Here is a 16,510-nt window from a genome sequence, read left to right as displayed (position 1 = left end):
ACCATGCCTCGGGGTCAGAACAGGGAGCTCCGCACCCGTAGGAGACGCCGCCAGGCCCAAAGTGGGACCCAGGGTCTGACGGGTGCTCAGGCCACTGCAGCCGAGGAGGAAGCCGCCTCGTCGTCTCCTCCTCCTCCTCTTGGAGTTACTACTCCGAGAAAGCCGGCTGCTAAGTCACGTAGCACTCTCAAGAGTCGTCAGAGGGCCCTAGCCACCACCACTAAGCCTGCAGGTGTTTCTCCCACAAGATCATCCGAAGGAGCCAAAGGCCAAATGGAGCAAAAGCACAGTTCCTCTCAGGCCCCGTCTCCGCCGTGCGGTCTCGAAAAGGCTCTCGAAGGCAGACAGTGAATTTGTTGGTGCAGTTCCTGATGCACATGTGTAAAAAGAAAAGGCCTGTTACAAAAGCACATATGCTGAAGTTTATCAATAAGAAGTGCCAAAAGCAATTCCCTGAGATCCTCAGAAGAGCTTGTTTCAGCATGGAGGCGGTATTTGGTGTTGACTTAAAGGAGGTCGACCGTACCAAGCATTCTTATACCTTTGTCAGCAAAATGGCTCTCCCTGACAATGGGACCATGGGTTGTGGCAGGGGATTACCCAAGACCGGTCTCCTGATGTGTCTCCTGGGTGTGATCCTCATGAAGGGCAACTGTGCCACAGAGGAGAATATCTGGGAATTCCTGAATAAGATGAGTGTCTATGCTGGGAAGAGGCACTTCTGATTTGGGGAGCCCAAGAAGCTCATCACCCAAGATTTGGTGAAGCTGAAGTATTTGGAATACCGGCAAGTGGCCAACAGTGATCCAGCACACTACGAGTTCCTGTGGGGCCCGAGAGCCCACGCCGAAACCAGGCAGATGAAAGTGCTGGAGTTCCTGGCCAAGATCAATCACACCATCCCCAGGGCCTTCCAATCTTGCTTTGAAGAGGCTTTGAGAGATGAGGAAGAGAGAGCGCGAGCCGGTGGATCTTCCAGGGTTCTGTCCAGCTCCTGCCACACAGAATCTGAGGCAGATTCTGCACTTTGCGGCTGAAGAGAGTGTTCAGTGTTCCAAGTAGTGTAGGGCTGGGTGTGACGGAGGGAACAGTGTATAATACCTTTGTGTCCCTGTTCTGTATGGGGAATTTGGAAATACGTCTGTGTTTTTGTTTTTTGCTGTCTTTCAAAGGTTAACTCCTAAATGAAATCTTAAAACCTTAGTGTTTTTAAGGTTTTAAGAATAAGGTTTAAGAATAAGGTTTCAAGAATAAGGTTTAAGAATAAGAGTTTTGCTGTTTTGTAAAACAGATTGGGAAAACTTCCATCTCTTTAGTAATTTGGTGGAAGATAACATGGCATTGCAATATGCAATTCCTTGAACATGTGAAGAAGTTAAATATAGTATAGTATAGTAGTATACTGTAGTATCGTATAGAAAAAGTAAGATGGTCAATATTTGGTTTCCTAATTCCTTTTACTCTGTTTTATAAAATTATATAAATAACAGTATGTGCTTGGCTCATTCAAAAATGTAGAATTAAATCATAATAAAGTAGACCTCATGCTCACAGGCTCATTTATTCCCCATACATGAATTGAGCATCTGCTCTTAGAAGGCTCCTTGCTAGGACTGTGAGAGCTGAGAAGAAAGAAGGCCTAGCTACTGACCATAAACTTATAGAGTCAAGAAGCAGCTATCATATAAAGGAAACGGTGATGTATACTCTAAGACCAAAAGGACAAATGAAAAGACAGGATAAGAAAGGAGGGGGGTGGTTTCACATGATAGCAGTCAAATGTAAATTCCCTGATGCAAGGCAGTGGTGGGCCTTGGGAAAATGTAAGTCCTGCAGTGGGACGTAATTATAAGTCAGGTGTGTGGTGGGCTAGATGAGACTGATAATTTTGAGCAGGGGCCAGATCCTCAGCTGGTGGGCTGTATAGTTGAAGGACAAAGCCTGGAATGGGAAACTGCCCTTAGCAGTTACAGGCACACTTCATTTTGTTGCGCTTTGCTTTATTGTATTTCACAGATACTGCTTTTTCTTTTCCTCTTTAACAAAGTGAAGGTTTGTGTCCACCTTGCTTCCAGCAAGTCTTTCAGCACCATTCTCCCAACAACGTATTCTCACTTCATGTCTCTGTGTCACATTTTGGTAATTCTCACAATATTTCACACCTTCCACCAGCCAAAAGATGGACTCGCTGAAGGCTCAGGTGATGGTTAGCATTTTTTTTTAGCAGAAAGGTATTTTTTAATTAAGGTATGTACATTGTTCTTAGACATAATGCTATTGCACGCTTCATAGACAGCAGTATAGTGTAAACATAAAGTTTATAAGAGCACTGGGAAACCAAAATATTCTTGTGACTCACTTTATTGTGCTATTCGCTTTATTTTGGGGGTCTGGAACCAAACCTGCAGTATCTTCAAGGTCTCCCTATACTCTGGGGTTGTAGGTAGATCAGAGAGAAATCACCTGAGGCAGGAATAGAATGTGTCCTGTGCTCTTGTCCCAGTGCAGGTGAACACTATGCAAATTAGATGTTTTATTCACGTCATGTCTCCAGGGAGTTTCTGAGAAATAAGGGTGGTACTCTCCTGAGGTGGGATGCCCAGAAGCCACTGGACTGGCACTCTTTGCCCTAGTTGGGGGAGCCAGAGCCCACTCCACTAACAAAAATCATTCAAATTAAGTTATCTTGATTGTAATTTGGCAAACTCTAGGCAAGGAATAGATATTCGTGTGTGGTTAAATGAATGAAAGTGGGAGTGGTTCCCAAAGAAGGGCAACTGAGAGGGAGGTGAGTTTTTGGTCCGTGAAACATTTTAGAGCTTCGTGTTGCATCTACTGAGGAAGTCTACCTCATGTTGACCTTGAATGACATACTCTTAACAGGGAAGTAACTAGTTTTCCTTGCTGAGCAGGATTTTGCCGGATAGGGGTTTCTTTGCCCTAGAGCCCTGCTTATTCTCTGGCATCTCCTGGATTGAAAGTTACATCTCAGTGTAGTGGGTTGAAACTCCAGGGGACAAATTAATCAGAGTAAGAACTGGCATCCTTGAAAGTCTCAGTACCGGCCAGGCAATGGGCCAGGCACTTCACAGGCATTCTACAAATTCTATCAGTCCCCAAGACAGAGCTTCTCAAACCCATTTCACAGATGAAAAGACCGAGGCTCACAGAGTTTGGTAATGTGTTCAATTTCACACAGCTGTTAAGTGACAGTGTCCTGGCCTAACTAAGTCTGACGCCCACACTTTTCCATTCCTCCCAGCCCGAGGCCAACTTTGTGTTCCATAATTCACCTTACTTCTCACTCAGTACAAAATATATCTCAGGTGATAAAAAGGAGGACCCTGTGCCCAAAACACTGGGTGGGAATACGTAAGCACAGCAATAAGCGTATCAAAATAGTTGAAAAGGGTGAAGAAAGCAGAGGAAGATATTTAGTGACAGTATGATCATCTATGTATCCAAAGTCAGATAGCCTCAAAAGATCGGGCTCAGAAAATCATGCTGGACAGCCCTTTGCATTTGGAAGTTAAATCTATTCAAAGAGAAGTTACATAAAGGGCTAAGTCTTGCTGGTAAAGAGAAGGGCAAAACCGATGTATTTTTTTTCCTTGACAGCCCATCCACCCTGCCTTGTGTTACAACTTCCCTACTTCACATCACCCCTGGGACGGAGACCCAGTCTCTGAAGGGTTTGCAATAGGGAAACTGGTCAAGAGTTTGCAGGGATGGGCCCTTTAATCAAGAAACAGGAGCCACGATGAAGGGCCCCTCACGGGTGGCCTGGGGAGAGCAACATGCCAGGCAAAGTTGTCAGCCTGAGCATGCTCTCACTTACTCTTCAGGGTTCTCAGGGCCTTGTGAGTCCTACCTAGGAGGATGAGCTCAGGTCAGTAGAGGGAGGAGCCCCAGTCTCTGCCACATGTGATGGTGAGGACACTGAATGAGGAATGAAGGAAGCACACCTGCCAGCCCCGAACAGTGTGTCCCATGGACTCCCGACCCTGCCGTCAGCCCTCGGAGTCCCCAGACAGCCTTGGCAAGATGTGGCTGAACCTGATTTCCACGTAAGAGGTTGAGAAAGTGAAGACTTTGGCCTGAGGTTGGGCAGCTCAGGTCAGTAGGGAGAGGATTTCCAAGGTGCGCCAGGAGGAAGGTGAGCACCCTGAAGAGTTCAGGGCCCACCAAACCCATATCAGCGGAGACCTCACAGAATCCTCCCTGTTGCCGTGACAGATCCTGGTGTAAATGTCAGGGAGAGATGGCCTCATATCCTTCTCAGGGATAACAGAAAAGTGCGGAACTTGGTCTGAGGGGGAGGTCCCAGGGCAGCAGAGGGGGGAACCTTAGGCCTTCGCGTGAGTGAGATTTAGGGCACTGAGTTAGAACCCTGAGTGGGATCACCATCATATGGTCTCAGCCTGCCTGACACAGTTGTCACTCATGGCATGGCAGGTGTGGCCAAGTAAGGCCACCCTCACCTCCTCCTAGTGGATCTCAGGGAAATAAGAGCCTTCCTCTGAAGAGATGTGCTCAGGTCGAGAAAGAGGGGAGCCTCAGGCCCTGCCAGGAGTCAGATCAAGGAAACTGAGTGAGGACTGAGAGGCCCACCCACTCTTGGATAGAGGGGAAAACTGGCCCTGCGCCTGCACTCAAGACTTAAATCCCCAGGGAAGGGTGTGAGGCTGAGCAACAACCACCACCCCCATCGGTGTTTTCTTTAGTTCACTTTATTGTTTTTAAAGCAGTTTTAGGTTCACAGCAAACTGGAGCAGAAGGTACAGACTTCCCATGTACCCTCCTCCCTGACACAGCGCACACCGCCCCCCGCTACCAACACCCCCCATCAGAGTGGGCCGCTCGCTGCGATCTGTGAAGCTGCATTGACACATCATTAGCACACAAAGTCCAGAGTTACCTTAGGCTTCATTCTTGGTGTTGTACGCTTTGTGGGTTCCGACGAACGTGGGATGACTTGTACCTACCATCATAGTGTCATACAGAGTAATTTCACTCCCCTGAAAATTCTCTGTGCTGTATTCATCCCTCCCTGCCCCCAACCCCTGGCAACCACTGGTCTTTTTACTTTTTCTATAGTTTTGCCTTTTTCCAGGATGTCCTGTAGTTGGAATCACGCAGCATGTCGCCTTTTAAGATTAGTTTCTTTCACTTAGTCGTACACATCTAAGGTTCCTCCATGTCTTTTCACGGGTTGATAACTCAGTTATTTCTAGCACTGAACGGTATTCCATTATTTATCCATTTACCTGCTGAAGGACACCTTTGTTGCTTTTAAGTTTTGGCAATTATGAGTAAGGCTGCTATAAACATCGGCGTGCAGGTGTTTGTGTGGATGTAAGTTTCCAACTCATTTTGGTAAATACCAAGGAGCATGATTACTAGATTGTATGGTAAGAGTATGTTTAGTTGGTGTTTTAAAAAAGCAACTTATCGAGGTAGGATGGACACACGAAAACCGTACATATTTAATGAATACAAATTGATGAGTTCGGAGATAGGTATCCACTTGTGAAACTATCAGTCACCACAGTTTATGCCATAAACATATCTATGACCTCCAAATGTTTCCTCCCACCCTTTTTATTGTGTGTGTGTGGTAAGAACACTGACCGTGAGATTTAACCTGTTAGAAAGTGTACCATATAGTTTTCTTAACTGTAAGCTCTATGCTGTATAGTAGATCCCTAGGACTTACCTTGCATAACTGAAACTTTGTAACTTTTGATGAAAACCTTCTCATTTTCCCCATCTCCATAGCCCCTGGCAACCACCACTCTACTCTCTGCTTCTCTGACTTTGACTGTTTTAGATTCCTCATATAAATGACATCATGTAGTATTTGTCCTTCTGTGTCTGGCTTATTTCACTGGAACATAAAGTTCTCTAGATTTATTCACGCTGTCATAGCTGGAGAAGTTAGCTTCTTTTTAAAGCTGAATGATATTCCGTTGTATGTATACTTTACACTTCCTTTATCCGTTCATCCATCGGTGGACATTTAGGTTGCTTCCATAGCTTGGCTGTTACGAATCATGCTGCAGTGAACATGGGAATGCAGGTATCTCTTCAAGGTCCTGATTTCAATTCCTTTGGATAGTAGTGGGATTGCCGACAATATCATATGCTATTTTTGATTTTTTTGAGGAGCCTCCATACTGTTTCCCATAGTGGCTGGACCAATTTCCATTCCCACCAACAGTATAGAATACGTTTAGTTTACTAAGGAGCTTGCAAACTGGCTTCCAAAGTGCCTATACCATTTGCATCACCACCGACAATGCAAGCGTTCTTATTGAATCACACCCTCACCAGCGTTTCCTGCGGTCAGTCCTTTGGATTTTGGCATGTAGTGGTATCTGGTTGTAATTTTAAGTTGCAGTTCCCTAATGGTATATGATGGTGCGCACCTTTTCGTATGCTTGTTTGCCATCTGTACATCTTCCTCAGTGAGGTATCTGTTCATATCTTTTGTCCATTTTTTTAATCGGGTTGTTAGTTTCCTTCTTATTGAATTTTAAGAGTTCCTTGTATATTTTGGATAAAAGCCTTCATCAGATCTGTCTTTTGCAAATATCTCCTCTGAGACTGTAGCTCATCTTCTTGTTCTCTTGATGGTGTATTTTTGCAGATTAGAAGTTTAAGGGAATGAAATCTCGCTTGTCAATTATTTCTTTCATGGATCCACATCCCATTTTATATGAGTTCTGGAAGGAGGTGAGATCCTCGGTCTGAAGGTCCAGCCCCCAGTGAGCAAAAGGAAGAGTCCATGACCCTGTGCGGTATCCAAGTGAGGACTCCAAATGACCACTTGGGATCTGACAAGCTCAGGACAGAGAGGTACCCACGGAGCTTTAACTGCTGGGTTCCCCCTGATAAGAGTGGTGGGCTGAGGTGCCCCTGTCACTTCCTTCTTGTGGGTCCCGGAGAGCTTCGGGGTGTCAACTTTAGAGTCACAGAGAGGGGAGTTTCCAGGCCTTGCCAAGAGCTGTCACGATAATCCTGAAGCTAAACACAGAGGACTCCCTACACTGAAAAACACAAGTGGCCCCACTATCAACCCTGCTGTCACCCTAGTCAGTAAAACACAGGGCAGGCAGGCTGCAGCCTAAGGCTCACCGTTCCTCCACTGGGTTCTCGGGGACAGGTTGACCAGGAGAACAAGAGCCCTGCAGAGTCCTAGGGCAGTGCCCTCAAGGGAACCTGCAGAGATGGACTTGGTTAAAGCTTATGTGGAATCTCCCTGCTGAAGGTCCTCACACCATCTCATTCTCCCTCCTCTTCCCTCCTCCAAGTGCGGGCATCACCCACACTCCTGCCTGCTGTTCCTGATCACACTCATCATTCCCTAGGGTCACAAGAGTAAACTCAGTGCTCGTGAGAAATGCCAGCATGCCCGGGGTGAGACCCAGGATCTCCAGGGTGCTCAAACCACTCAGCAGGAAAGAGTCCCCCTTCTCTTCCTCTCCTGTTTTGGGGATGTTTCCTTGGACTCCCCTGTGGCTGGCATTCCTAGGAGCCTCAGAGATCCACATCCACCATCATTACTTCTCAGCTGTTCCATGCACAATGTCTGAAAAAGATGTCAAGAGCCAAGATGAGAAAGTGCACGTCGCTCTAAAGCCTCAACCTCCACTGAGAGCTTCCGGAAAGACCTTCTAACCAGGAAGGCAGGGATGTTGATGCAATTCCTACTGCAGAAATATAAAAGAGCCCATTACGAAGGCAGACATGCTGAAGGTTGTCAACAAAATGTACAGGGAACAATTCCCCGAGATCCTAAGGAGAGCCACTGAGCACACGGAACTGGTCTGTGGCCTTGACTTGAAGGAAGTCAAGCCGAGTGGTCACTCCTATGCCCTTGTCAGCAAGCTAGACCTCACCAACGATGGGAGTCTGAGCAGTGGCTGGGGGTTTCCGAAGGATGGGCTCCTGATGCCTCTCCTGGGTGTGTGATCTTCTTGAATGGCGACCGTGCCTCTGAGGAGGAGATCTGGGGATTCCTGAATATGAGGGACGTCTATGGTGGAAGGAGGCATTCAATCTTTGGGGAGCCCAGGAAGCTTATCACAGAATATTTGGTGCAGGAAAAGTGCCTGGTGTATCATCAGATGCGTGACAGCGATCAAGAGCCCAAGCTGAAACCAGCAAGATGAAAGCCCTGGAGTGTCTGGCCAGGGTCACTGATAGGGTCCCCACTGCCTTCCCATCCTGGTATGAAGAGGCTTTGAGAGATGAGGGAGAGAGAGCCCGAGCCAGGGCTGCAGCCAGGGCTGGCACTACTGCCACGGCCAGTGCACATCCCAGGGCCACATCCAGTCGCTCCTGTCACCCCTAGTGAGGTAGAGGCCGATTCTTCACTGTGTGGTTGGAAAAGCCTGTTAACCAGTGTTCCTGATATGCATAAATTCCTGTTGACTTATTTTTTTGGTAATTTTCAAGTGATTTTCTTTTCAAAAGAAAGTTTATTTAGATTCAGAACGTAAGCTTATGAGTGACGTGGGTCACACACTTATTGCTCTTTATCAGATTTAGAAGTAAGAATTTTGTTGTTTGAAATACAAATTGAAAAATTTTAAATCATCTATGTGATCCAGAACAAGACTGCATGGAATTGGAATAGGGATATCCTTGGTAATGTGAAAGAAGTCCACGGTAGAATAGGATAAGAAGATAGAGAAAAAAAATTAAAGCTGTTCACTTATGGGTTTGGTGTACTCCATCCAGTCTTTCTTTTCCAAAATTTAAAAGATATACACCTTTTAAATTTAGGAAAAGATATATACCTTTTTGCATTTAGGATGTGCTTAAATTATTCAAGAAAATATGAGTTTATGGGACTGTAAATTGATGCAGCCACTGTGGAAAACAGTATAGAGGTTCATCAAAAAATTGAAAATAGAACTACCATGTGATCCAGCAATTCCACTCCCGGAAATTTATCCGCAGGAAAAGAAAACAACAACTTTTTGGAAAAGATATCTGCACTCCCCCCATATTCATTTATTTACCATAACCAAGACATGAAAACAACATAAGTGTTCATTAATGGATGAATGGATAGAGAAAATGTGATACACACTCACACACACAGTCACACTCTCACCCTCCCTCGTATATTATTCAGCCATTAAAAAAAATAAATAAATAAAAGGAAATCCTGCCATTTGCAATAACACAGAGGGACAGACAAAGACAAATACTATATGATCTCACTTATATGTGGAAATTTAAAAAAAGAAAAACCACCCAGAGATACAGAGAACAGATTGGCGGTTGCCACAGGTGTGGGGTGGAGGATGGATGAAATGGGTGTAAATGGCCAAACGGTACAAACCATTTACAAAATAAAGAAGTCCTGGGGATGTAATGTACAGCATGGTGACTATAGTTAATAATACTGTATTGTATATTTGAAAGTTGTTAAGAGAGTAGATCTTTTTTAATTGAGGTATAGTTGATGTACAATATTTTATAAGTTTCATGTACGCAACAGAGTGATTCACGTGAATTTTTAGAGGTTATATTCCATTTACAGTTATTATCAAATATTGGCTATATACCCTTTGTTGTGCAATATATCCTTGTAGCTTATTGATTTTATACATAGTATTTTGTACCTCTTAATCCCCTATCCTTCCCCTGCCCCTCCCCCTTCCCTCTTCCCACTGGTAACCACTAGTTTGTTTTCTATATCTGTGAGTCTGTCATATTTCCCTTGTTTGCTTTATTTTTGCAATTCTCCATATAAGTGGTATCATACAGTGTTTTTCTTCCTCTATCTCACTTGTTTCACTTAGCATAATACCCTCCAGCTCCATCCATGTTGTTGCAAAATGGCAAAAGTTCATACTTCTTTTATGGCTGACTAGTATCCCATTGTGTGTGTGTGTGTGTGTGTGTGTGTGAAGAAGATGTGGTATATACATCTTGGCAATTGTCAGTAATGTTGCTATGAACATTGGGGTGCGTGCATCTTTTCGAATGAGTGTTTTTTTCCTTTTTTAACAGTAATTTAGAGTTTATTCTAGCTATAATGCAGGTTATTCTGACTTTAAGGTAGCATACATGGCATACCTCTGAGTCCGTTCCTGGGAAATTCTTTTGTACTTCTCTCTCTCTGTTTTATAGATCCATGCAGTGTATGACACTAGGGGGGGTCATCTGGGTTTGGATCATATAGCAGTGAACAAATGGATGAGAGAACTTTCGAAACAATGAAAGGAGGAGGCCACTGTGATCTTAGAATATTGAGACAAATGGTGCCATTAGTGTTAATGTTTGAATGATAAATTCTTGTTGCAAATGCAACCTTAGGTAGTTTGAAGGGGTAGTCTGTAGGAAAATGAATTGTCAAAAGGAATCCACCACCTTGATATGGGTTTTCACTAGCTTCCATAATTGTGGCTTGCCAATGAAACATATTATCCCCAGCTGGACCTGCAGAACGGTGTGCTGGAGGGTCAGGGGCCAAATCACTAAGTTCCTTATTAATCCCCTTCAGCACCATGGTCTGTGCTTTTCCTCTGGCCCCTCACGGTCTTGGTGTGTGCTCAATGATCCGGCCAAAACTCTTGATTATCCGGGCGGCTGGGAAGGACTGTCTCTTCATCCTATCTTGGCTCTGCCAGACACAGGCACCTTCTTACTAAACAGAGAGGTGGGACTGGGAGGGTGGGGGTCAGAGGCATGTAGACGAAGCTGTGGGGGAAGGGTAGATGAGCGGTGGAAACCCTTAGACTCAGAGAACCATGGAGAGCCTGAAGGAGACCATCCAACTTAGTGAGGGGGTGGGGTTGTTGTTTTTTGTTTGCTCGTTTGTTTCTTTTGGATACATACCCAGGAGTGGAATTGCTGGGTCATATGGTAGCTCTATTTTTAGTTGCTTGAGGAACCTCCATACTGTTTTCCACAGTGGCTACACCTATTTACATTCCCACCAACAGTGTACAGATCTCCACGTGCTCGCCAGCGTTTGTTATTTCTGTTCTTTTTCATGATGGCCATTCTGATAGGTGTGAGGTAATACCTCATTGTAGTTTTAGTTTGCATTTATCTGATGATTAATGATGTTGACCATCTTTTCATTTGCCTGTTGGCCATCTGTATGTCTTCTTTGGAAAAATGTCTATGTAGGTCTTCTGCCCATTTTTCTGATTGGGTTATTTGGAGGTTTTTTAACTGTTATATGAGCTGTTTATATATTTTGGATGTTAACCCCTAACTGGTCATATCATTTGCAAATATTTTCTCCCATTCAGCAGGTTGTCTTTTCATTTTGTCAATGGTTTCCTTTGCTGTGCAAAAGCTTTTAACTTTAATTATGTTCCATTTGTTTATTTTTGCTTTTATTTCCTTTGCTTTAGGAGACAGATCCAAAAAAATATTGCTATGATTTATGTCAAAGAGTGTTCCACCCATGTTATCTTCTAGGAGTATTATGGTTTCCACTCGTATATTTAGGTCTTTAATCGGTTTTGAGTATATTTTTGTATGTAGTGTTAGAGAATGTTCTAATCTCATTCTTTGACATGTAGCTGGACAGCTACACGTCAAAGAATGAGACTAGAGCATAAACAGAATTTGGCGATACAACAAAAGTAAATATGCATTTACATTTGAGCCAGTAACTCCAATTTTTCAGAAATTAACCCCAAAGACACATCCACAACAATGTGAAAATACCGCGATGTCCGTGAATATATTAATTGAAAAAAAACATGGTATATTCACAGAGTGGAGTACTATACTGTGTAGCTTTCAAAAAGAATGAGCATGATCTTTGTAAACTAATATGGGGTGCTTCCAGGATAGATATGGATAGAGATATATAAAAGAATGTGTGAGTTTTGGGCTAATGTCAATGATAACCAAGCCCAGTGCCTTCCCATCCTGGTATGAAGAGGCTTGGAGAGATGAGGAAGAGAGAGACTGAGCCAGAGCTGTAGCCAGGGCTCATACTGCTACGCCGGCCGGTGGGTGTTCCAGGGCATGTCCCAAAGCTCGTCCCGTCCCTAGTGAAGTCTGAGCAGGTACTTCACATTGTATTTAAAGAAAGCAGTCAGTCTTCCAACCAGTGGAGGGCCAAGGTGTGGCTCATGGGAACACAACATATAATATATGTGTGTTCCTGGACAATATACACAAATCGGAGATTTTTCTTTTTTCTATTTTTAAATGTTGTTCCTTTCAATTAAAGATGTGTTTAGCTTCAGAGTCTAAGTTTATTAATGACATGACTCACACATTTAGTGCAGCTTATCAGGTTGAAGAATAAGAATTTTGGTATTATGTAACACGAACTGGAAATCCTTGAATCATTTCTTGTCATTCGGAACATTGGAATATGGATTTTTTGTGAAAAAGGAAATTATTCCACAGTAAAGTCTGTGTGATCATGAGATACAGAAAAAAAAAAAATCTGAAGAGGTATTCACTTCTTGGTTTGTTTTATTCCTTTTAGTCTTTCTTTGTAAAATTGAAGTATATATACCTGGATTCGCTTAGCTTATTTAAGAATGTGGGAATACTGTGAAATCACAGTATTTTGCCTTCTTGCACACGTGCTCTTTTTTTCTTAATTTATTAACTTATGCATTTTTGGCTGTGTTGGGTCTTCGTTGCTGCAAGGGCTTTCTTTAGTTGCGGCGAGTGGGTCTACTCTTCATTGCGGTGCACGGGCTTCTTACTGCGGTGGCTTCTCTTGTTGCAGAGCACGGGCTCTAGGCACGTGGGCTTCAGTAGTTGTGGCACGTGGGCTTCAGTAGTTGTGGCTCACGGGATCTAGAGCGCAGGCTCAGTAGCTGTGGTGCACGGGCTTAGTTGCTCCGCGGTATGTGGGATCTTCCCGGACCAGGGCTCGAACCCGTGTCCCCTGCATTGGCAGGCGGATTCTTAACCACTGTGCCACCAGGGAAGCCCTGATCTTTAATTGTTCAAATATCAACTTAGCGTCTGCTCTTCAGAAGGCTTTTGGATGGTACTGGGGATGCTAAGAAACATAGACCCAACCCCTGCCTGTAGAATTCTAGAGTCTAAGAGCAGCATTCCTATAAAGCAGCTGGTGAACAAAGATCTAAAGATAAGGGGTAAGAAGTGGGGGTTGAGGGGTTCCTCATGAGGAGTCTAGTGTAAATGTCCTGATGCAAGGCACTTTGAGACTTTAGGACAATAAAAGTCCTGCAGTGGGAGATAATTTTAAGTTAGGCCGTATGGTGAGCCAGCCAGCGAGGCTGTGGAAACACTGGACAGGGGCCAGACCCTCAGATGGTGGGTCTCAGAGTTAAGAGACTTAAGCCTGGAATGGAAAACTGCCCTTAACAGTTACTTTGAAATCACGAGTAAACCAGAGAGAAATCTCCACCCGGGGCAGGGATGGAACGTGCCCCGTGCTCCTGTCCCAGTGCAGGTGAACACAGTACACAACCTAGGTGTTTTATGCGCATCACCTCCAAGGAGTGTCTTTGAGATAAAGGTGACAGGAGTCTGAAACTGGAAACTCAGAAGCCAGTGGGCTGATACTCTTTGCTGGGGGACAAGGAGTCAGAGCCCATTCTATTAAAAGGGCCTTCGCATTCAGGTTTTTTGTTGGTTGTAATTCCGCAAAGTCTACGAGAGGTGTAGATTTTCGGTAACGGTGAAGTTAGTGACAATAGGGGTTGTTTAGCTTAGATGAAAGGGCAGCTTGGAAGGCAGAAAGAGTTAGTCTTGGAAGCAAATTCTAGCATATTTGAATTTCATTCAGTTGGAATGAAAATATAATTTTCATATTTGATTTATTGAGGAAATTGAAGATTCTTTGTATACAGCATTTTGGACTGATTTGGTGTTCCATGTCCTAGAATGCCACATATTCTCTGATATCTCCTGGATTTAAAAATTCCTTCAGGGTGGGTGGCATCGTCCGTGGACCAAATAATCATAATCATGGTAGAAACAGACATTGTGTATGGTCTCAATGTGGTCCAGGCGCTGTGCCAGGTGCTTTATACATTACCTGCATGCCACTAGCCCTGCAAAATAGGGCTTAACAAAGCCACTTCACTTGAGGCTCCCAGAGCTTGGTGATGGACCTGAGTTCACACGGCTACTAAGTCACATGGCAGGGACCGGACCTCTGGTCTGAATTTGTCCCGAGCTCGCGCCATTCCACTCCTCCCAGCCTGAGGCTGATCATGAGTCGGTTAATTCGCTGTCTTCTGCCACTTCAAAATGTATCTTGAGTGATGAAAAGAAGGACTCTGTGACCAGAACACTGGATTGGAATACATACCCACAGCAGGACGAATACCGAAATAAATGGGAGATATGAATAAAGGAGAGAACGAGATAATGCTCAGTAACAATATGGTCATCTGCATGTGCAAAATCAGATGCCCTCTCAGATGATCGGGGGCTTACAAGATTATCTGGCTCTATCCTTCTATGCAGAAAGTAAATATTTTAGAACTACCCTAAGTCTGGCTGGTGAAGAGAAGGAATATATCAGCTTTTTTTCTCTGACAGCATAACATCTGTCCTGAGTTCCTTAATTTGCGCTGCATTTTCCTAGTCTTACATCACTTTCGGGACAGAGACCCCTGTTCTCCCCAGATTTGCAATAGGGTAACTGGTCAAGTGTTTGTAGGAGTATGCGTTTCCCAGGAAGCCTTTCATCAAGAGACAGAAGCAGATATAAGAAGCCCCATGAATGAGGACTGAGGAGACAGTCACCCCTGAATATAGGAGTTATCCAAAGACGAAGGAGAGTGAGCTCAGTTCCGTAGAAGGAGGAGTGCCAGGCTCTGTTAGATGTAGTGAGCATGTTGAGTGAGGAATCATGGAAGGACCCAGCCAGAACAGTGAGGTCCTATAGAGTTGCATCCCTGCTGCCTGTTCTTGGAGGCCCCAATGGACTATGGTCGTATGAGGATCACCCCTGACTTTCAACTTGGAATTCTTAGGAGAGTAGGACCTTGATGTAAGACAAGCAGCTTCAGGAGAGCAGAGAGTGGAGTTACAGGACTGATCAGCATAAAGGAGGCCGCGGAAACATCTCTGATGCTGTCAGCCCCAGGAAGCTCTGGCCATAGATGTCAGGTTGATTTCAGCCTGGAAAGTCTCAGTGAGGTGAGGGTCTCTGTCCAATGGGGTTGGCCTCAGTTTTGTAGAGAGAGCAATAGAGACCTGAGCCCTAACAAGAATTCATGTGACGATGCTGAGTGTTATGAGGGGACCCCCAAAAGCAGAGGGGGCCAAATAGAATTCTGTACACTTCTTAGCCCTGGGAGACCCAGAAGAGCTACCGCTGAGTCATCCCCTCATTCCACCCGTGTGATGTCAGGGAGGGAAGGGCCTCATCTAGCAGGGCCGGACTCCAGCTCTGCAGAGGGGGACGTGTTGGCCATAACCAGAGTCAAGGTGAGGACCCTTAGTGCTAATGAGGGGGTCTCTCCCCCAAGCAGGGAGGCTCACAGGGTGGCGCCCGTCTTGTCAGGCAGAGATGGTCCGAGCAGCGCCCTGACTTCCCCCCGCTAGGGCCTCGGGGAGGTGAGGGCTTGGTTCGGAGGCTGGAGGACCCGGGACCATAGAGGGAGGGGTCCCGGGCTCTGATAGACGGCACCGGCAGGACGCAGGGACGCTGACCCCTGAACAGTGGGCGTCCCTGCAGAGTCCCGCCCCTGCCGTCAGCCCTCGGAGACCCCACGCAGGGCCGGATGTGGCTCGCCCCGACTTCCGCTTTGGAAGCGAGGAGCCCGACCGTCCGCCGTGGCGTTGGTTTGTTCGGCCGAGTGTGGGTTTTGAGGACTTGTCCGGAGCCACGGTGAGGACCTGAATGTAGCCTGAAGGGACCTTCCCTCCCCCCTCCCCCCTCCCCCCATAACAAAGGTGACCCCCCGCCTCCCGGCCCTGCCTGCCATCAGCAGCGTGAGACCCTGATGTGACCTATGTGCCAGAGGAGTCCTGTTGGAGTTGCCGTGTGGAGGGCCTCAGGGAGTGGAGGGCCTTTGTCTAGAGGGGGCGGCTTCTTAGGCAAAGGGTGTAGTCTTGTCCCCAGCAGGTGAAAAGTGGGACCTTCCGAGCTAACGAGGGTCCCTCCTTCCGAAAGGCGTGACTGCACGGAGCCCCCTCCCGCCTTCACTCGTGCGATGCTCTAGAGTAATTCAGGCTGAGAGAAGCCCTCATTTCTGCCTGGGGTGGGAAGTGGGGTTGGGGGGCTAGGGGACGTTCGGGTAGAGAAAGGCCTTTATGCAAAGGGGGCAGGACTTCCCTGTTGGTCCAGTGGTTAAGACTCCTCGCTTCCACTGCAGGGGGCGCACCTTCGATCCCTGGTGGGGGAACTAAGATCCCACAAGGCCACACGGTGCGGCCAAAAAGAAAGGGCAGGGGCATGGACCTAGAGGGTGTTATGTACGCTAAGTGAAATAAGTCAGACCGAGAAAAACAAATACCGTATGATTTCACTTACATGTGGAAGCTGAAAAACAAAACAAATGAACAAACAACAGAAGAG

At 45.7% G+C, this 16,510-nt stretch overlaps 4 pseudogenes across 4 annotated transcripts in view; 3 read left to right on the top strand and 1 right to left on the bottom strand.

Annotated features, from left to right (window-relative positions):
* The first annotated feature begins 3 nt into the window (after nt 1–3).
* LOC308608787 (melanoma-associated antigen B3-like) lies at nt 4–1,037 on the top strand (annotated as a pseudogene). The gene has a single exon. The product of its transcript is annotated as a melanoma-associated antigen B3-like (transcript).
* A 5,261-nt stretch (nt 1,038–6,298) lies between these two features.
* On the top strand, nt 6,299–8,356 carry LOC308609460 (melanoma-associated antigen B4-like; annotated as a pseudogene). The gene is made up of 2 exons: nt 6,299–6,344; nt 7,642–8,356. The product of its transcript is annotated as a melanoma-associated antigen B4-like (transcript).
* A 1,705-nt stretch (nt 8,357–10,061) lies between these two features.
* On the bottom strand, nt 10,062–10,528 carry LOC308609459 (ubiquitin-conjugating enzyme E2 D3-like; annotated as a pseudogene). The gene has a single exon. The product of its transcript is annotated as a ubiquitin-conjugating enzyme E2 D3-like (transcript).
* A 3,416-nt stretch (nt 10,529–13,944) lies between these two features.
* The window catches only part of LOC308609458 (melanoma-associated antigen B4-like), a 7,108-nt pseudogene continuing 4,542 nt past the window's right edge, over nt 13,945–16,510 (top strand). The window contains exons 1-3 of the transcript in view: nt 13,945–13,998; nt 15,668–15,820; nt 16,055–16,107. The product of the transcript in view is annotated as a melanoma-associated antigen B4-like (transcript). The remainder of the gene's footprint in view (nt 13,999–15,667; nt 15,821–16,054; nt 16,108–16,510) is intronic.

This window comes from Mesoplodon bidens, assembly GCF_964165515.1.
Source record: "Mesoplodon bidens genome assembly, chromosome: X".
Classification (NCBI taxonomy): Eukaryota; Metazoa; Chordata; class Mammalia; order Artiodactyla; family Ziphiidae; genus Mesoplodon; species Mesoplodon bidens.
Note: the sequence above shows the minus strand (reverse complement) of the source record. Positions and strands in the feature narration are given on the sequence as shown.